Raw genomic sequence first — 22,487 nt, forward strand, 5'->3', positions numbered from 1 at the left:
CCCACCACCACCACGGCCCATTTAATCCTGGCCACATTCCGAAAACCAACTAAATAAAACCGCGGTACTAGTCTGTTATCCCTAGCTGAAGCTTTCAGCCGAATAGTAGAGCAATGGTGGCTTCCAACTTGTTGGTACTGCTAAGTCCAAAGATAAGCGTACAGCTGAGGTTGGAGAACAGGTGACTATAGAACACAGCATCCCTGCAGGACAAGGGACAGAGTTGCAGCAGGTACCGATCCTTATTGGAAGCAGGCCAGATGAGAACCACATACTTCCTGAATGATTTTGGACTGACCAATGATGAGGCCTTTACTTGTGATCGTCTTTGGTAATTTCTAAGAAAGATGCGTGGTAGTAGGCGGAAACTTGGATTGCTATTTGCTAACACTTTGAAATGGACAATGGAAACCATAGGAATGAAGCCTTTCCATTTTTCAGCTTGAGATGAGAAGGAGTGCAGACTTTCAGTACCTTGAATATCCTTTTCATTGCAATCAAATGCCACTCTCTTGTCTCAGAAAATACTAGCTTTTCCACATAGGTGTTGTCTATCTGTCTATACCGTTACTACTGAAATCCCACTAACTGGGTGCACACAGACTTCCCATAGCGGAGTTTACTGGAGCATGTAGTGTGGGCTGAAGCCAACCTGCATTTCTTCTCGCGTTACCTTAGCTTTAACCCCTTGAGTGGCACGCCCGGAAATTTTCCGGGACGAGCTCCACTGCTCATAGCGACATAGCCCGGAAGGTTTCCGGGCTATGTATCACTATGGGAGCTGCAGAGCACAATGCCACAAGCTGTAACACTGTGCTCTGCCTGCACAGTCCCACAGAGAACAAAGCAAGGGCTTTGAAAAACCAGCAGAAGATATTGCCGATCTGCCGGCAATCTCCTGCTTTGTTTACAGGTTGCCATAGAGACCATCGGCTTGTCAGAAGCCAGCCGATGGTCTCTGTGGCAGGGAGAGCTTGGTGCTTGGCTGTGAGAGGACAGCTAGGTACCTGCTCTTACAGCAGAGATCAGAGAAAACCTCCGATCTCTGCTGTGTTAACCCTTTACATGCGGCAGTCTATGTGACTGCAGCATGTAAAGGGCTGTCACTGCAGCATGTAAAGGGCTGTCACCATCGGACCCCCGGAATGTGATCAGGGGGTCCTGATGGGTCCCTGTGGAAGTCCCCTAAAGGGACAAAAAAAATAAATAAATAAATAAATAACAATAAAAAAAAAAAAAAGGTAAAAAATTATTTAAAAAAATAATAAAAACACTTGTCTCCCTTTACTTTGTAAAAAATCAAAAATACAATCACACATGTGGTATCCATGTGTCGTAATGACCCAGAGAAGGAAGTTAATACATTATTTAACCCCTTAATGACATGGCCCCTTTTTTTCTTTTTTCCCCATTTCTTTTTTTCCTCCCCCCTGTTTAAAAAAATCACAACTTGTCCCGCAAAAAACAAGCCCTTATATGGCCATGTCAATGGAAAAATGAAAAAGTTATGGCTCTTGAGACGCAACTGCAAAATTAGTTGAAATTCAATGATTAGACCATTTTAAAAAACCTGCCCTGGTGGGCACGACAGGGTGGTAGGAAACCTGCCACTCAAGGGGTTAAAGGGAGGCACTGCAATGGGATTAATTTATGTTCCGTCGGTGGGTTCCAGGGACCCACCCATGCTGCCGGTGCACCCGGAATTCCCATTGGAGAGTTGTACCTGCCTGTGTCTACTTTTAAAGAACCCCAGTCTGACTGGGGCATGCAGTGTGGGCCGAAGCCCACCTGTATTTAATCTGACGTTAGCTCAGCTGTGCAGGGCACTGCAATGGGATTTATTTATGTACCGCCGGTGGGTTCCAGGGAGCCACCCATGCTGTGGGTGCACACGGAATTCCCATAGGGGAGTTGTACCGGCCTGTGTCTTTTTATGAAAAACCCCAGTCTGACTGGGGCATGCAGTGTGGGCCGAAGCCCACCTGTATTTTATCTGACGTTACCTCAGCTGTGCAGGGCACTGCAATGGGATTTATTTATGTACCGCCGGTGGCTTCCTGGGACCCACCCATTCTGTGTGTTAACCCAGAATTCACATAGGGGAGTTGTACCGGCCTGTGTCTTTTTATGAAAACCCCAGTCTGACTGGGGCATGCAGTGTGGGCTGAAGCCCACCTGTATTTAATGTGACGTTAGCTCAGCTGTGCAGGGCACTGTAATGGGATATATTTATGTACCGCCGGTGGGTTCCAGGGAGCCACCCATGCTGTGGGTGCACACGAAATTCACATTGGGGAGTTGTACCTGCCTGTGACTATTAATTTAAAAACACCGGTCTGACTGGGGCATGCAGTGTGGGCCGAAGCCCACCTGTATTTCATCTGACGTTAGCTCTACTATCCGGGGCACTGCATTGGGACAAACTACAGGAGCAATACAGCGCTAATGAGACGTTCACAGCTACGCTAGCATTGGAGTCAGCTCTAGCCCCACGATTGCTGAGGGTTTGTGCAGAGGCCTATGTCCTGGGTGCAGTGAAAGTCCGCTTCCTGCCAATAAGGAGGCTGGAATCGGCACACGTGACGGGGCGGAGCTACGCGATGATGCGTAGAAGGGACGGAGCCAGAACGCGGCTGCTGTCGGACAGACCCGAAGGCAGAAGACCCTTCTGCGCAAGCGCGTCTAATCGGGCGATTAGACGCTGAAGTTAGACGGAGCCATGGAGACGGGGACGCCAGCGCAGGGAAGGTAAGTGAATAACTTCTGTATGGCTCATATTTAATGCATGATGTATATTACAAAGTGCATTAATATGGCCATACAGAAGTGCTTAACCCCACTTGCTTTCGCGAGACAACCCCTTTAATAGTGGGACCTGGGAACCTGAGATGCAGGCCAGCATGTTGCCCCTCGCCTGCCCTATCCGTATCTGTGTCGTTTCCATCACTTCTTGGGTTTTCCAGATTTTCACAAATGAGAACCTTAGCGGAGCATGGCCGATATACAAAAATGCTTGAGTCGCCCATTGACTTCAATGGGGTTCGTTACTCGAAACAAACCCTCGAGCATCGCGGAAAGTTCGACTCGAGCAACGAGCACCCGAGCATTTTGGTGCTCACTCATCTCTACTCAGTAGTTTAATATATAGCAACCAATCACAGCACAGCTTACATGTTACCTTAGCAGTATAAGAAATAGCAACCAATCACAGCCCAGCTTTCATTTTACCTCAGCATTTTCAATCTCCAGCAATTGTCTTGTGATACGTTCGGCAGATGCATCATTTTGTAGTTAAACACGCCTCCCGTTGCTCGTAATGCCTTTTGCTTTCGTGCTTGAGATGGAAATCAAATAGGGATGAGCGCGCATACTCGCTAAGGCACTACTCACTCGAGTAATATGCCTTAGCCGAGTATCTCCCTGCTCGTCCCTAAAGATTCGGGGGCCGCCGCAGCTGACAGGTGAGTTGTGGTGGGGAGCAGGGGAAAGCGGGCGGGAGAGAGAGATCTCCCCCCCATTCCTCTCCGCTCTCCCCCGCAGCTCCCCGCCCCGCGCCGGCCCCCGAATCGTTAGGGATGAGTGGGGAGATACTCGGCTAAGGCACATTACTCGAGCGAGCAGTGCCTTAGCGAGTATACTCGCTCATCCCTAAAATCAAACTATCTATGTCTGGGGGGCATAACTGTTGACGATGCTCGCATGTGCGCCACCTATCATAGGATAGATGTACTATGCCAGTAATCTTCCCAGGAGTGTACTCAACAACTTCCCAAAGTTTCATGGAGATTGGATGAATGGTGAAGTAAATTTTTAAATATATAGATGACATCAGGAAGTGAGAGAATTAGATTCCGTACATAAAATTTGGATGCTAATTCTTTTGCGCATAGAATTGAATAATCGAGTTGGGACCCATTAGCTTTTCCTATTTATGACATAATCAATGCTCGTGCCAAATTTCAAGTTTCTATGACATTGAGAAGTGAGAAAATTAGATTCCGTACGTAAAATTTGGACGCTAATTCTTTGGCGCATAGAATTGAATAATCGAGTTGGGACCTATACATTTTTCCTATTTATGACATAAATCAATGCTCGTGCCAAATTACAAGTTTCTATGACATTGGGAAGTGAGAGAATTAGATTCCGTATGTAAAATTTGGACGCTAATTCTTTTGCACTTAGAATTGAACAATCGAGTTGGGACCCATTAACTTTTCCTATTTATGACATAATCAATGCTCGTGCCAAATTACAAGTTTCTATGACATTGGGAAGTGAGAAAATTAGATTCCGTATGTAAAATTTGGACGCTAATTCTTTTGCACTTAGAATTGAATAACCGAGTTGGGACCCATTAGCTTTTCCTATTTATGACATAATCAATGCTCATGCCAAATTTCATGTTTCTACGACATCGGGAAGTGAGAGAATTAGTGGCAATGATGGAAATCGAACGATCTACGTGGGGGGGGGGGACTCTCGACGACGCTCGCACGCGCGCCATTTATCATATGATAGGTGTACTATGCCAGTAATTTTCCCAGGAGTGTACTCAACAACTTCCCAAAGTTTCATGGTGATTGGATGAATGGTGTAGTAGCGCATAAAGGACAAACAGACAGACAAACAGACAGACAGACAGACAGACAGACACACACACACGCATATATTCAATTTTATATATATAGATTTAGATTCCTTTTAGGCCAGTTTCACATCCATATTGGAACTTCCATCACAGATCCGTCTGAAAGCATCAGAAGAAAAAGCGCTGCATGTCAAGATTTTTTTTCCGTCCAAAAGTCGGACACCTGAGCTGAAACCGAACAGCCACATTACAGTCAACCGGCGCTGTTTGGTACCATCCTGAGACAGAGCCATTTGGCCGCAGGTATTCCCCTTTCCTGCTCCCTGGACGAAGCAGGAAAAGCAAAACCCCGGGCGCAAGTGTGAATTCACTCTACTACATACAGATTTAGACAAAACACTGTTGGAAAAAGTCAGTCTGCGCTTCAAGATACTGCAGCTGCAACAAAAATAAGTAAATCCAAGGAAGTAAAGCAGATACAGGAATGGCACTAATTGGGGAGGAGGGGGGTATGACCAGCAAATGCCCCCTCCTAGAAGTGTCGACTCCTGAATGAAGGAAGAATCACTGATTCCAACGTGACTTCTTGGAGATCTTCTGTAGCTGTCAGCTGGCTTAAATCCTTCACGTGTTTGAGCACTGAAACGCGTTGCCTTTGGAATAAAAGAACTGGATTTACATCCACGTTGGAATCAATGATTCTTCCTTCATTCAGGAGTCGACACTTCTAGGAGGGGGCATTTGCTGGCCATACCTCCCTCCTCACCAGTAAGTGCCGTTCCTGTATCTGCTTTACCTCCTTGGATTTACTTATTTTTGTTATAGTTGCAGTATCTTAAAGTGCAGACTGACTTTTTTCTAACAGTGTTTTGTCTATATCTCTTTGGGTGGGGGTGGGGGGTTGTCTCTTTTTAAAGAGAATTCCCCGTATCTGTATCTGCAGCTCTCCTTGAGACCAGAGGATCTTATATGTGCAGCATGTAACTTAAAGAAGAACCCTGTGGCGCTCTCCAAGCTTGTTTTTACAGATTTTGGAGCTGTGTATATGCAATTACTTAGTGTTTGGTAATTTATACAATCGGGAAGATATCAACACGTTGAAACATTTTGTTCCCAACAGGCGTGTCCTATTACTTTGTAAGCCAAGAAAACACACAATTGATTCTCTAAGTGACATTGATCAGAATGCAAACGGCTTCCAGAAATATTCCCCAGATGAGCAGGTATAGCATGCAGCCGCATTGTTTTACTTGGGCTAGTCTTGTCTGACTCAATAAATGTCACCTAATCTACAGCCGACTGCTATTTAAATGATGATTCATTTTTCACTTTGCATTGTTTCTTTGCAGAGAGCAGGGTACATCCCATGGGCGATAAAACATAACATTAGACTTATTTTTAGTCTATCAGGCTTTTCCCACTCCTGTAAGGTTGTCACGGAGTCTGACTGCTGGGGCTCCTACCAACCATGAAGGGGCAGCAGTGCAACAGATGAAGCGAAGTCGGTGTTTTCTGCAACAAGTTAACTTTACTTAAAGGGATTTTCCCATCTTAGTTTTCATGGCCAAGATGGAAATTCCCAGGCACTCTGTTATGACTGCTTGTCAGAAAGAGCCAAGCGCTTAGTGCTGTCATTGAAATAAATGTGAGCTACGGAACCACCATAGCACTGCACACTAAGCTGTTTCTGCAACTCCCCCATTTACGGAAACAGCATAGCGCGTTGTGCGACCCTGTTTCTGTAGCTTTCATTCACATCAATGAGAACTATGGATGTAGCACTGTGCTGAGCACTCGTTCTTTCTCTAGGCCCCGGCTGTATGGCCAGTAGCCATGGCAGCAGTTTCCCATCCCAGCTATAAAAAGCTGAGAAGGCAATATCCCTCTAAGCCAGTGAAAAACTATTGCTAGCTTATCTTAAACGGATTGTCTGAGTTATGGCAAAACATAATAAAATGGAGTAAATTCATCCTCCATGCCAGATCTGTGTTTACAAGCTGCAGTCAGCCTGTGTACGGACCAGACATCACAGACTGCTGCAGCCAATCACAGAGCTTGTGATGTCTAGTAAACAGGCTGCTGCAGCCTGTAAGCACAATGTCATGGGGGAGATTTGGACCTGCCAACGTACAAGCTGTTTTATTAAGTTTTGCTCGAAAGAGCATCACCTTTTTCGAGTACCTGCTGGCTCGTCCCTGAAGATTTGAGGGGGGGGGGGGGCGGTCGGGGGCAGCGCGGGACAGCGAGGGGGAGCGGGGAGGAGAGTGAGAGAGATCCCTCTCTCTCTCCCTCCCGATCCCCTCTGCAACCCCCCCGCTCACCCCCGCGCCCCCCCCGAATCTTCAGGGACGAGCCAGCAGGTACTCGAAAAAGGCGATGCTCTCTCGAGTATATCGCCTTACCGAGTATGCTGGCTCATCTCTACTGTTTACATGAGCAGCACTAGCCAATCATAGCAATCTGTATTATCTTAGACTAATCATTTGTACTAATGCACTGTGCATCAGGAAGTCAGAGAAGCGGTGCGACTTTCTTTGCTTCCCCAAGACCAGTGGGCTGCTTTATCATTATATGTAAACCCTTCCCTTTACTACTTGTAAAAAAATCTTTTCCAAAATTTTGCTTTGTGTCACTAAATTCAGTCCCTCCAAATTGTTTCTTATTTTTCTGTCGATGGTGGTGTTTAAGGGTTTGAGTTGTTCTTTTTTTTCTGGTATATTTTTGAATAATATGAATTTTTGATCACATTACATTTTACTCTTTTTGGGTGGTGAGTAGAGATGAGCGAACGTACTCGTCCGAGCTTGATATTCGTGCGAATATTAGGGTGTTCGGGATGCTTGTTACTCGTAACGAGTACCACGCGGTGTTCCGGTTACTTTCAGTTTCCTCTCTGAGACGTTGGCGCGCTTTTCTGGCCAATTGAAAGACAGGGAAGGCATTACAACTTCCCCCTGTGACGTTCAAGCCCTATACCACCCCCCTGCTGTGAGTGGCTGGTGCGATCAGATGTCACCCGAGTATAAAAGTCGGCCCCTCCCGCGGCTCGCCACACATGCCTTGTGAGTTAGCTGAGGGAAAGTACTATCGTGCTGGTGCTGCTGTAGGGAGAGCGTTAGGAGTCAGTGTAGGCTTCAAGAACCCCAACGGTCCTTCTCAGGGCCACATCTAATAGTGTGCAGTACTGTGTTAGCACTGTATTTTTTTTTTTTTTTTTCAAAATTGGATCTGCAGAGCATTGCGCCCTGCAATAGGGACAGAAGTGGTGGTTAGGCAGGGAGAGTGTTAGCAGTGAGTGTAGGCTTCAAGAACCCCAACGGTCCTTTCTAGGGCCACATCTATCTGTGTGCGGTACTGTCCAGGCTGCTGTTAGCAGTGTTGCATATTTTTTTTTCTCTCAAAACCGGCTGTGCAGACCATTGCACCCGGCATTAATACTACAGGGATAGAATTGTGTAGGCAGGGCCAGAAGACATACATTATTCATTGAATAGACGCAGTGTGGCTTGTCCTTTGAAAAACAAGGGAAAAAATTCTATTTCGCCTGCCTCTGACAGTCCTCAGGGCTCTGGGTACGTGTGTGCTGCGTGCAGAACGTTAAAAAAAATCAGACGCAGACAGCTACGTTTTACTGCAGGCTTGCGCCAATTTTTTTCCTGCATGGGAAATCCCTGATCTGCTGGAGCCAATAACTTTGCATCACTGCAGTTCTCTGACATATTTGCAGGGCCACAACACAGTTATTAAACTTAGTAGTATTCATTGAATAGACGCAGTGTGGCTTGTCCTTTGAAAAACCAGGGAAAAAATTGTATTTTGGCTGCAGGCTTGCGCCACTTTCTTTCCTGACTGGGAAATCAAATCACTGGTAATACACCATGCTGAGGGGTAGGGGTAGGCCTAGAGGACGTGGACGCGGGCGAGGACGTGGAGGGCCAAGTGAGGGTGTGGGCACAGGCCGAGCCAGTGCAGTGGCCAGGGGTAGAGGCAGGGCCAGACCGAATAATCCACCAACTGTTTCCCAAAGCGCCCCCTCGCACCATGCCACCCTGCACAGGTCAAGGTGCTCTACAGTGTGGCAGTTTTTCACAGAGACGCCTGACGACCGACGAACAGTGGTGTGCAACCTTTGTCGCGCCAAGATCAGCTGGGGAGCCCCCCCCAACAGCATGCGCAGGCATATGATGGCCAAGCACCCCACAAGGTGGGACGATGCCCGTTCACCGCCTCCGGTTTGCACCACTGCCTCTCCCCCTGTGCCCCAACCTGCCACTGAGATCCAACCCCCCCTCTGAGGACACAGGCACTACCGTCTCCTGGCCTGCACCCACACCCTCACCACCGCTGTCCTCGGCCCCATCCAGCAATGTCTCTCAGCGTAGCGTCCAGACGTCGCTAGCGCCACAGTTTGAGCGCAAGCGCAAGTACGACGCCACGCACCCGCACGCTCAAGCGTTAAACGTGCACATTGCAAAATTGATCAGCCTACAGATGCTGCCGTATAGGCTTGTGGAAACGGAGGCTTTCAAAAGCATGATGGCGGCGGCGGCCCCGCGCTACTCAGTTCCCAGTCGCCACTACTTTTCCCGATGTGCCGTCCCAGGCCTGCACGACCACGTCTCCCGCAACATTGTACGCGCCCTCACCAACGCGGTTACTGCCAAGGTCCACTTAACAACAGACACGTGGACAAGCACAGGCGGGCAGGGCCACTATATCTCCCTGACGGCACATTGGGTGAATTTAGTGGAGGCTGGGACAGAGTCAGAGCCTGGGACCGCTCACGTCCTACCCACCCCCAGAATTGCGGGCCACAGCTCGGTGGTGGTATCTGCGGCGGTGTATGCTTCCTCCACTAAAGCACCTTGCTCCTCCTCCTCCTCCAACGCAACCTCTGTCTCGCAATCAAGATGTGTCAGCAGCACGTCGCCAGCAGTCGGTGTAACGCGGCGTGGCAGCACAGCGGTGGGCAAGCGTCAGCAGGCCGTGCTGAAACTACTCAGCTTAGGAGAGAAGAGGCACACGGCCCACGAACTGCTGCAGGGTCTGACAGAGCAGACCGACCGCTGGCTTGCGCCGCTGAGCCTCCAACCGGGCATGGTCGTGTGTGACAACGGCCGTAAGCTGGTGGCGGCTCTGCAGCTCGGCAGCCTCACGCACGTGCCATGCCTGGCCCATGTATTTAATTTGGTGGTTCAGCGCTTTCTGAAAAGCTACCCACACTTGTCAGACCTCCTTGGCAAGGTGCGCCAGCTCTGCGCACATTTCCGCAAATCCCACACGCACGCTGCCACCCTGCGGATACTGCAACATCGGTTTAATCTGCCAGTGCACCGACTGCTGTGCGACGTGCCCACACAGTGGAACTCTACGCTCCACATGTTGGCCAGACTCTATGAGCAGCGTAGAGCTATAGTGGAATACCAACTCCAACTTGCGCGGCGCAGTGGGAGTCAGCCTCCTCAATTATTTACAGAAGAGTGGGCCTGGTTGGCAGACATCTGCCAGGTCCTTGGAAAATTTGAGGAGTCTACCCAGGTGGTGAGCGGCAATGCTGCAATCATTAGCGTCACCATTCCTCTGCTATGCATCTTGAGAAGTTCCCTGCAAAGCATAAAGGCAGACGCTTTGCGCTCGGAAACAGAGCCGGGGGAAGACAGTATGTCGCTGGATAGTCAGGGCACCCTCCCGTCTATATCTCAGCGAGTTCAGGAGGAGGAGGAGGAGCATGAGGAGGATGAGGAGGAGGGGGAAGAGACAGCTTGGCCCACTGCTGACGGTACCCATGCTGCTTGCCTGTCATCCTTTCAGCGTGTATGGGCTGAGGAGGAGGAAGAGGAGGAGGATCCTGAAAGTGATCTTCCTAGTGCGGACAGCCATGTGTTGCGTACAGGTACCCTGGCACACATGGCTGACTTCATGTTAGGATGCCTTTCTCGTGACCCTCGCGTTACACGCATTCTGGCCACTACGGATTACTGGGTGTACACACTGCTCGACCCACGGTATAAGGAGAACCTTTGCACTCTCATTCCCGAAGAGGAAAGGGGTTCGAGAGTGTTGCTATACCACAGGACCCTGGCGGACAAACTGATGGTAAAATTCCCATCCGACAGCGCTAGTGGCAGAAGGCGCAGTTCCGAGGGCCAGGTAGCAGGGGAGGCGCAGAGATCATGCAGCATGTACAGCGCAGGCAGGGGCACATTCTCCAAGGCCTTTGCCAGCTTTATGGCTCCCCAGCAAGACTGTGTCACCGCTCTCCAGTCACGGCTGAGTCGGCGGGAGCACTGTAAAAGGATGGTGAGGGAGTATGTAGCCGATCGCACGACCGTCCTCCGTGACGCCTCTGCCCCCTACAACTACTGGGTGTCAAAGCTGGACACGTGGCCTGAACTAGCGCTGTATGCCCTGGAGGTGCTTGCTTGTCCTGCGGCTAGCGTCTTGTCAGAGAGGGTGTTTAGTGTGGCTGGGGGAATCATCACGGATAAGCGTACCCGCCTGTCAACCGACAGTGCCGACAGGCTAACACTCATCAAGATGAACAAAGCCTGGATTTCCCCAGACTTCTGTTCTCCACCAGCGGACAGCAGCGATACCTAAGCAATACGTAGGCTGCACCCGCGGATGGAAGCATCGTTCTCTCTCACCATCCAAAACGGGGACATTTCTGCTTCATCAATCTGTGTCTAATATTCCTCCTCCTCCTCCTCCTGCTCCTCCTCCTGAAACCTCACATAATCACGCCGAACGGGCAATTTTTCTTAGGGCCACAAGGCTCAGTCATATAATTTTTCTAAACAATTTTTATACGTTTCAATGCTCTTAAAAGCGTTGAAACTTTAACTTGAACCAATTTTTCGTTACACTGGGCTGCCTCCAGGCCTAGTTACCACTTAAGCCACATTAACCAAAGCGATTAATAGGTTTCACCTGCCCTCTTGGTTGGGCATGGGCAATTTTTCTGAGGTACATTAGTACTGTTGGTACACCAATTTTTGTGGGCCCTCGCCTACAGTGTAATCCAATTAAGTTTTTGCCCACCTGCATTAAACCTGACATTACCTCAGCTGTGCTGAGCATTGCAATGGGATATATTTATGTACCGCCGGTGGGTTCCAGGGAGCCACCCATGCCGTGGGTCCACACGGAGTTGTAACTACATGTGTCCACTTCTAAAGAGCCCCAGTCTGACTGGGGCATGCAGTGTGGGCCGAAGCCCACTTGCATTAAACATGACATTACCTCAGCTGTGATGGGCACTGCAATGGGATATATTTATGTACCGCCGGTGGCTTCCTGGCACCCACCCATGCTGTGGGTCCACAGGGAATTCTAAATGCATCTGTTTCCACTTGTAAAGAACCCCAGTCTGACTGGGGCATGCAGTGTGGGCCGAAGCCCACCTGCATTAAGCACGACATTACTACCTCAGCTGTGTTGGGCAATGCAATGGGATATTTTTATGTACCGCCGGTGGGTTCCAGGGAGCCACCCATGCTGTCGGTCCACAGGGACTTCACAATAGGGAGTTGTACCTGCCTGTGTCTATGAATTAAAAAGCCCGGTCTGACTGGGGCATGCAGACACCTTGACAGAATGAATAGTGTGTGGCACATAGGTTCCCCATTGCTATGCCCACGTGTGCAGCACCTGATGGCGGTGGCACAGGATTCTATTTCTCATTGCTTCTGTACAGCATTGTGGGCTATCACCCCACCCCTTTTAAAGAGGGTCGCTGCCTAGCCGTGCCAACCCTCTGCAGTGTGTGCCTGCGGTTCCTCCTCATGGCAGACGCACTTCTAAATAGACATGAGGGTGGTGTGGCATGAGGGCAGCTGAAGGCTGCGCAGGGACAGTTTGGTGTGCGCTGTGGGGGGGAGGGGGGGGGCGGTTGAGCAGCATGTAACCCAGGAGAAGTGGCAGCGGAGTGTCATCCAGGCAGTGATCGTGCTTTGTTGGAGGTAGTGTGGTGCTTAGCAAAGGTATGCCATGCTAATGAGGGCTTTTCAGAAGTAAAAGTTGTTGGGGGGGGGGGCCCACTCTTGCCGCTATTGTGGCTTAATAGTGGGACCTGTGAACTTGAGATGCAGCCCAACATGTAGCCCCTCGCCTGCCCTATCCGTTGCTGTGTCGTTCCCATCACTTTCTTGAATTGCCCAGATTTTCACACAAGGAAACCTTAGCGAGCATCGGCGAAATACAAAAATGCTCGGGTCGCCCATTGACTTCAATGGGGTTCGTTACTCGAAACGAACCCTCGAGCATCGCGGAAAGTACGTCCCGAGTAACGAGCACCCGAGCATTTTGGTGCTCGCTCATCTCTAGTGGTGAGGTAACCAAAAACAGTAATTCTGGCATTGTGAGTTTTTTCCATTGTGTTCAACATGTAGGATAAATAACGTCATATTTTATTAATTCAGACTTTCACAGATGTGGTGAAACCAACTACTTATCTTTTTTATGCTATTGTTTATATTTTAATATAAAAAAAAAGTTTTTTTGTAACTTCTAATATTTAATATATTTTACACATTTTATTAAATTTCTACGTTTTTTAGTTGTCCAAATGAGACTTCATCATGTAATCACTTGATAACTTTTGTATTGCAGTGTATTGTGCCTTCGCTGTCAATTTATTACACCCCGAATCAGACGGCGTAATAGCTGTTTTACATAGCTTTGCACCTGCCAAATATGGAGTGGGATCAGCTCTTGAGCCCACTCCATACTTTCCATTTCGTTTTGCACCATACATGTATGCGGAATGTCCGGAAAGGAAAAGGGACTGACATATCCAAGGTGTCAAGAGTCTTTTTCCAAAACTTTGAGAGTACTACATATCAATTTAAACTTTTTAAATATTCGCTTTACATTAGATAACAGAAGGATTATGACATTTTGGGTTAGTTCACATTACTTTTATTACTTTCATTTTAAAGGGAGACATGACAGCAAAGAGAGTAATCTTCCATCACAGCTGGATACGGTTTACCGGGTGCAGCAAACTACGATTGTCCCAAATCTCTTTCTGCCAGTAGTCATATATTATAGAATGTGTTTCGCTGGAAACCAAAGAATGGAATGTCAGTTGAGAAGTGATTGTCACTCCAAGAATACCAGTTATCTTCTAAGACCTGTAAGCTCTAGGCTGGACCTGGGAGAGTCTATTGATCTTGTATATCTGGACTTCTCTAAAGCATTTGACACCGTGCCACATAATAGGCTAATATATAAAATGAGAAGCTCGGACTGGGCGAAAACGTGTGTATCTGGTAAAGAATTGGCTCAACGATAGAAAGCAGAGGGTGGTAATAAATGGTTCATACTCTGATTGGGCCACAGTCACTAGTGAGGTGCCACAGGGTTCAGTATTAGGCCCCATTCTGTTCAATATATTTATCAAACTGATAGAGGGCCTGCACAGTAATATATCAATATTTGCAGATGATACAAAATTATACAATATAATCAATGCAATGGAGGACAATGTACAACTACAAACGGACCTAGATAAGCCGGGGGCTTGGGCAGAAAAATGGCAAATGAAGCTCAATGTTGATAAATGTAAGGTTATGCACATGGGCAGGAGAAATGGATGTCACCAATATACACTAAATGGGGTACCGCTAGGGAAAAGTGATATGGAAAAAGACCTGGGGGTACTAGTGGATTATAGACTAAACTGGAGTAACCAGTGCCAGTCAGCTGCTGCAAAGGCAAATAAAGTCTTGGGGTGCATTAAAAGAGGTATAGGGGCGAGGGACGAGAACATTATCCCCCCACTGTATAAGGCACTTGTCAGTCCTCACATGGAATACTGCGTACAGTTCTGGTCACCGGTGCTCAGGAAAGATGTCACAGTGCTTGAGGGGGTTCAAAGAAGAGCAACTAAACTAATACATGGAATGAGGGAGTGGAATACCCAGAGAGGCATCAAAACTGGGATTATTTACCCCGGAAAACAGATGGCTAAGGGGCGACCAAATAACTGTATAAATACATGAGGGGACAATACAAGGATCTCTCCCAGGATCTGTTTATACCCAGGACTGCAACGGTAATGAGAGGGCATCCACTACGTCTAGAGGAAAGTAGGTTTCATCACCAACACAGAGAAGGGTTCCTTACTGTAAGAGCAGTGAGACTGTGGAATTCTCTGGCTGAGGACGTGGTGATGGCAGGATCCATAGAGGAGTTTAAGAGGAGACTTGATGTCTTTCTAGAAGAGAAGGATATTACAGGATATAAATCGTAGGTTAATTGTTAATCCGGGTATACAGGCAGGTAGGAACTATTAGGGGTTGATCCAGGGATTAGTCTGATTGCCATTAGGGAGTCGGGAAGGAATTTTCCCCCAAATGGGCTAATTGGCTCCTGCCTCTTGTTTTTTTTTTTTGCCTTCCTCTGGATCAACAACATAGGAGGATAAACAGACTGAACTAGATGGACATTGTCTTCTTTTGGCCTTACATACTCTGTTTCTAAAACCATCTGTCATGTATAACACAGAGGTAGAAGACAGGATATAGTGCAATAAAGTTTTAGCTCGAAGAGGTATGGGTATGTCACTAATGTCACTCACAAATGGCAAAGTTAAAACAGAATGAAACAACCCAACATGGCGAGTCCTCCTCTGCCCAACGCAAGTTCCAGAACTATCTAGCCAAAGACCAGTCAGAATTCCCATGCTGACCAACAGCTAAAAGCACCTATAACAGACACATGAGCACCAAAACCAGACTATGGACAATGGAAAAAGGGGGCTTGGTCTGATGAATCACTTTTACTTTTACACATGTTATTGGCTGGGTCATGTGTATGGTTTACATTGGGATGAGATGGCATGATGCACTATGGGAAGAAGGCAAGATGATGGAGGCAGTGTGATGCTTTGGGCAATGCTTCACTGAAAAACCTTGGGTCCTTCACTATGGCTCGCTTTAGCTGCATGCAACCCGTGTGTTCACATAGGGTGCCAGTTGCCACCTTGTAGGGTGGGCACTAGGTGATGTAGGCTAGGAATGATACCTCCCCTTAGGTCTACCATGCCAGATGATCTTCTTGCTTCATACAATATATTATTTATTCACTGAGCTGTTCTGGTGTGGGTATGTTGTTATCTTGTTGCTTTCTGCACAAGCAGAATATCGAATGCTTATCCATGCAATCAAGGTATATAGTCTTTTTCTTATAATGGGGGCACCAAAGAAAAATTCCTTTCATGGGCCCTTGGCTGCCATGACAACCAATTAACACCCAGCTAATCAGGAGCTGATCATGACCTAGAGATCGCCCCTTCCTCTGTCAAACTGCACAGCTGTTGTAGTTGCTGTTGATTGTGACATCTGATGGATTAAATGGCCGGTATCTACAGTAAAAGCCATTTTACACACAATGATGATCACTCAAAATTCGCTTAAAAGCCATCTTTTGAGCAATCATTGTGTAGATTTGCACCCATCGCGCACTTACCGTGCACTTTCCGTCTGTCGCTGACTTCAGGTCTGTTTGAAATCCTCGTCCCTCAGAACAATAAGATAGACAGACTGCACGCTGAGTTCTCCGTGGGCAGCGCTGATAACATTCTTTAACAGCCGCTGTCCCACTGGAGAACAATAGCGATGTATTTAGAGAACAGACCACCCGCTGTTCTCTAAATACATGCAAAGAAGTACTGAAGGGCTGATAAGCCCATCAGTACAGATGCAAAATGATCACTCAAAACTGTCAGTTTCACATCATCTGTGTGTGTAAATGCACGCTAAGTTACAGTAACTCTGCCAGCTGCTGCATCGTATGTCAGCTGTGTAACAGAGCCGGCGCCCGCTACGTATGCAGCAGGCTCAGCACTCAGCTCTGTATTGTCCCTGTGCACATCCACTATACATAAATGGCGGGTGTAGCCAAGAGGTTAATCAGTGTATTAATACATGTATGTACATGCAGATTTTACAGAGGACTTTGCAAATGCTTTTACCCAGATGCAATTACATAAGCTTCCTTGCTCTGAGACTGCATGCGAATGACAATGCTGCTGATGAGCTCCGTCTTGTGCTCTTACTATTGTTCTGAGGATTGTAGCTTCACAGTGAAACAATAAGAGCTTGTTCACACCTTTTCCCCTCCCATGGGTTTTAATAAAGAACCATTCATTAAGATGTTGGGAGTGATTTTTTTTTAATTACCAGATGCATTTGGCAATATCTCACGTGCTGCACAACTTCTTGGAATGAAATGTCAGATTTAAAGCCGTGTGTCATTTTTATATTTAAAATAAAAAGATTTAAATCTGGTTTTATTATATTGTTTTTGCTATTTTTACTTCAGCATCACAAAAAAAGTGTCAGTCATCTATATATATAAAATTGAATGTATGCGTGTCTGTTTGTCCTTTATGCGCTACTACACCATTCATCCGATCGCCATGAAACTTTGGGAAGTTGTTGAGTGCACTCCTGGGAAGATTATAGGCATAGTACAACTATCCTACGATAAATGGCGCGCGTGCGAGCATCGTCGACAGTTACGACCCCCCCCACGTAGATCGTTCGATTTCCATCATTGCCACTAATTCTCTCACTTCCCAATGTTGTAGAAACATGAAATTTGGCACGAGCATTGATTATGTTATAAATAGGAAAAGCTAATGGGTCCCAACTCGATTATTCAATTTTAAGCGCCAAAGAATTAGCGTCCAAATTTTACGTACTGAATGTAATTTTCTCACTTTCCGGTGTCATAGAACCGTGAAATTTGGCATGAGCATTGAATATGTCATAAATGGGAAACGCTAATGGGTCCCAACTCGATTATTCAATTCTAAGCGCAAAAGAATTAGCGTCCAAATTTTACGTACGGAATCTAATTCTCTCACTTCCCAATGTCATAGAAACTCGAAATTTGGCACGAGCATTGAATATGTCATAAATAGGAAAAGCTAAGTGGTCCCAACTCGATTATTCAATTCTATGCGCAAAAGAATTAGCGCCCAAATTTTACGTACGGAATCTAATTTTCTCGCTTTCCAATGTCATAGAAACTTGAAATTTGGCACGAGCATTGATTATGTCATAAATAGGAAAAGTTAATGGGTCCCAACTCGATTATTCAATTCTAAGCGCCAAAGAATTAGCGTCCAAATTTTACGTACGGAATGTAATTTTCTCACTTTCCGGTGTCATAGAAACGTGAAATTTGGCACGAGCATTGATTATGTCATAAATAGGAAAAGTTAATGGGAAGTTGTTGAGTACATTCCTGGGAAGATTACTGGCAAAGTACATCTATCCTACGATAGGTGGCTGGCGCGCGTGCGAGCATCGTCGACAGTTATGCCCCCCCAGACAAAGATCGTTTGAGTTCCATCTCAAGCACAAAAGCAAAAGGCATTACGAGCAACGGGATGCGTGTTCAACTACAAAATGATGCATCCGCCGAACGTTTCGCAAGAAAATTGCTGGATATTGAGAATGCTGAGGTAAAATAAAAGCTGCGCTGTGATTGGTTGCTATATATTATACCGCTGAGGCAGAATAAAAGTTGCGCTGTGATTGGTTGTTATTTCTCTTACTGCTGACGTAACATGAAAGCTGTGCTGTGATTGGTTGTTATATATTATACTGCTGAGGTAACATGAAAGCTGCACTGTGATTGGTTGTTATATATTATACTGAGGTAACATGAAAGCTGTGCTGTGATTGGTTGTTATATATTATACTGAGGTAACATGAAAGCTGCACTGTGATTGGTTGTTATATTTTATACTGCTGAGGTAACATGAAAGCTGCGCTGTGATTGGTTGTTATATATTATACTGAGGTAACATGAAAGCTGTGCTGTGATTGGGTGTTATATATTATACTGAGGTAACATGAAAGCTGCGCTGTGATTGGTTGTTATATATTATACTGAGGTAACATGAAAGCTGTGCTGTGATTGGTGGTTATATATTATACCACTGAGGTAACATGAAAGCTGTGCTGTGATTGGTTGTTATATATTATACTGAGGTAACATGAAAGCTGCGCTGTGATTGGCTGTTATATATTATACTGCTGAGGTAACATGAAAGCTGTGCTGTGATTGGGTGTTATATATTATAAAGCTGAGGTAACATCAAAGCTGTGCTGTGATTGGTGGTTATATATTATACTGCTGAGGTAACATGAAAGCTGTGCTGTGATTGGTGGTTATATATTATACTGCTGAGGTAACATGAAAGCTGTGCTGTGATTGGTTGTTATATATTATACTGAGGTAACATGAAAGCTGCGCTGTGATTGGTTGCTATATATTATACTGATGAGGTAACATGAAAGCTGCGCTGTGATTGGTTGTTATATATTATACTGAGGTAACATAAAAAAGCTGTGCTGTGATTGGGTGTTATATATTATACTGAGGAAACATGAAAGCTGCGCTGTGATTGGTTGTTATATATTATACCACTGAGGTAACCTAAAAAAAACTGCGCTGTGATTGGTTGATATCTAGATATATAAAAACGAATGTATGTCTGTCTGTCTTCGCAGCAACGCGTGACGGGTAAGCTAGTAGATTTATAAAATGTGCTTCTACGGGGGTCAGCTCAAATTTTATAAAAGGCGTACTAAAGCTTCTTTGTCCCAGTGAACAACCATGAATACATTCTTAAAGGAGTTTTCAGGGCAGCATTGGCTGTCAGTGCCAGGCCACACTGGGATCAGTGTAGTGGCCAGTGCTCCAACCTCTGTGCAGTGGCCGGCACTCATAACTGCAGGCTGGGGGTGCTATCGATTTCAGTGAGTGCTGCACCCGCAATTACGAACGCCGGCCTCTACACAGGGGTCGGAGCAGTAGCTTCCAGTCCGACCCTGGTGTAGTCCAGCACTGACAGCTGGCTCTGCCTGGAAAACCCCTCCAAGGATCTTTTAGATAGGGCTATGATAGCTAATAAGCGCTATTTCAATATTTAACTAATTTAGGATATCTCCAATTCAGATATAGCCAGTCCAAGATTCATCTGGAGCAAAAGGCTATACGTCTAGGACTAATTGTCGAGTCTGTCCCGCAAATGTTATACATACATTTTTAGAATGGTACAGTCTGTGTGAAATGTAACATTAAAGGGGTTGTCCCGCAAAAGCAAGTGGGGTTATACACTTCTGTATGCCCATATTAATGCACTTTGTAATGTACATCGTGCATTAATTATGAGCCATACAGAAGTTACTCACTTACCTGTTCCGTTGCTAGCGTCCTCGTCTCCATGGATCCGTCTAATTTCAGCGTCTAATCTCCCGATTAGACGCGCTTGCGCAGTCCGGTCTTCTCCCTGGTGAATGGGGCCGCTCATGCCGGAGAGCTGCTCCTCGTAGTTCCGCCCCGTCACGTGTGCCGATTCCAGCCAATCAGGAGGCTGGAATCGGCAATGGACCGCACAGAGCCCACGGTGCATGGTGGGTGAAGATCCCGGCGGCCATCTTGCTAAGGTAAGGAAGAAGTCGCCGCAGCGCGGGGATTCGGGTAAGTACTAAACGTTTTTATTTTTTTAACACATGCATTGGGTTTGTCTTTGTCTCGCGGCGAACGGGGGGCCTATTGAAAAAAAACAAACGTTTGGGCGCGGGACAACCCCTTTAAGTGATTCTGTGTGAGCCATTCAATATGACCCTAAAAAGGGTATTCCAGAGACTTAATGTTTTTCATGCATCCACTGAATAGGTAAAAACTGATAGATCAGTGTGGATCCAAACCCCCAGACCTCCACCGATCCCCAGAATTGAGATCCAGTTGGTCTCCAAAGCAACAGTGCAGAGGTCATGCAGATGCATAGTTGCTCCATTTATTTCAATCAGAGAATGCCAAGTTCAAGCACTTGGCAACCTCTGGTGCTCTCATTATAATACATGGAGTTGACGAGCACCTGTGGAATTGCACTTAAGGTACAATTTTAAAAGTTGGACAGCCATAGCCTCAGACATGGTGCCAATATCATTATACCACCTTAAAGTGCTTCCACAGATGAGGATTATATAGTTTAGAGGCGAACCTTTCTTCTAAGGCCGCCTGCACATCGCAGATCCAGATTCCGCATGTGGAATCCCACAGCGGAATCTGCTCCGGACCGTGGCTGGTGACCCTGCCCACCTCTCAGTTGTCGTCTTTTTCTGCACTGCGGATGGTCCAGATGGCTCGCCGTCAGACATACGCAGTACAGATTTTCCTGTGCTGTCACTAGGTGATGACGCGGGTCCCGCGACCTTACTGCAATGTTAATTGCAGACAGGCCCGAGGTCGGACAGCTTCTATTGACTTCAATGGAAGCCATCTGCACAGAATCTGCTCAAAAATAAAGCATGCTGGGGGGGCGTGGCCTAGCGGGCAAGGAGAGAGCACGCACGCTACCTTGCTCCTCCACAGAAGCTCCTTTTTTTGGCCTTTTCAGCACCAAAAGCGAAGATTCTGACAGGGACTGACTAAGAAACAGCACCCAGGGACCCACCGGATCCAACGCCCGGCCTGGGGGGAGCTTTCCTGGAGACCTTTGCCGCTTTGAAGGAGTCGGAGAGCCGCGGCCTGGCACGGCGGCGCGCATCCCACCCAGCGCCAGAGACACCCGGCGGAGACCGCACACGGAGCCCTAAGCAGGAGAGAGCGGCACAGGGTAAGGAGGAGGCTGCCAGAGCCCGCACTCCCTCCGCAGCTCCCCCCGAACATACCACCGCCGCGGCTCCTGTGGTGTGCGCTGCCGCTGTTAGTCCGCAGCCCAGCGGTGCATACGCTCACCGGAGGTGCCCCCTCGGTCCGGACCCTCCCCTGATATTCTCCCCCTCCTGCGCCCTGGAAACGGCAAGAAGCAGAGCACCACAGGCAGGCACGCCTGAAGACTGGCACCCAGCTCCTGACCCGACCCCCTGTGAGGCAGCGCCCCCCCCCCCCACCCCCCTCCCGAGACTACCAGGCTGCTCCACGAATCAGTTAGGCTGCATAATACTGCCTGAGCTGAGCAACAAAGCGAGGCAGGGAAGAACTCACAATCCCAGCCCACCCACATTAAAAAGGGAGAACTATAAGTGAAACACTCACCATAATTGGAGCCTAACAGAGGACGGAGTTCTCTTCCCCGGGACCACAGCAAACTTCAACAACACATATCATAGCACACAGATTATTGCACCACAGCGCCACCTAGGGGTCAGGACTGGTAACAGCAGGACCTAAACTTCTACTCATTCCTTACTCCACAAAGTACATTGAAATACTAAATAAAATCAGGCAAAGAATCTGTGGACTCACAAACAACAGAATTATTTTATTCACTCTCTCCCCCTGGCAATAAAGATCGCTGGGCTGGGAAAGCGGCCCACCCCACAAAGCATCCGCCAAACAACTCTCCACTGGCCCCAATAGCGAGAAGAAGAAGGAGGGAAGGGAAAAAAAAAAGAGACATACTTTGCTCTACTCGAAGCTGACCTCCCACAGAGCCGAAGACAACCCCGTAGCTCCATTTGATACCCGAGCTGCTCAGTTTTGTTGTCATCACCACTAATAGGCTTTGGCCTCATTCAGCAGTAAAAGATACCACATCTACCTATAATAACTCCCCATATGCAAAGAACGTGAATCGCTGTCATTGCAATACGTGATATGTGATTAACCTTCTCACCCCATTTCTCCCAGCGCAATTGCACTAAGACAGGCAAAATGGGTAAACCCACAAAATCCATAGGCAGTAACAGCGCCAAAGACCTCAAAACACCTAGAAGACCTCAAGCTCTGGTAAAAACATTTGGGACTGCCTCCCAAGATACCTCCCTCTCGTTCCAATCCAAGCAGATGTCATTAGAAGAAGATAACCAGAAACACACCGCCTCCCTACAAGGCTCAGAAAGCGAGTCAGAAGACGACTCGCTTA

The 22,487-nt window shown here is 47.2% G+C and overlaps 1 protein-coding gene across 1 annotated transcript in view; it reads right to left on the reverse strand.

Moving 5' to 3' along the window:
• LOC136578905 (leukocyte elastase inhibitor-like) overlaps window positions 1-21,674 on the reverse strand; it is a 70,147-nt gene extending 48,473 nt beyond the window's left edge. Inside the window, exon 1 of the mRNA XM_066579081.1 lies at window positions 21,659-21,674. The gene's annotated coding sequence lies outside the window, so the exon portion shown is untranslated. The remainder of the gene's footprint in view (window positions 1-21,658) is intronic.
• Window positions 21,675-22,487: the final 813 nt, after the last annotated feature.

The sequence above is a fragment of the Eleutherodactylus coqui genome, chromosome 9, assembly GCF_035609145.1.
Source record: "Eleutherodactylus coqui strain aEleCoq1 chromosome 9, aEleCoq1.hap1, whole genome shotgun sequence".
NCBI lineage: Eukaryota > Metazoa > Chordata > Amphibia > Anura > Eleutherodactylidae > Eleutherodactylus > Eleutherodactylus coqui.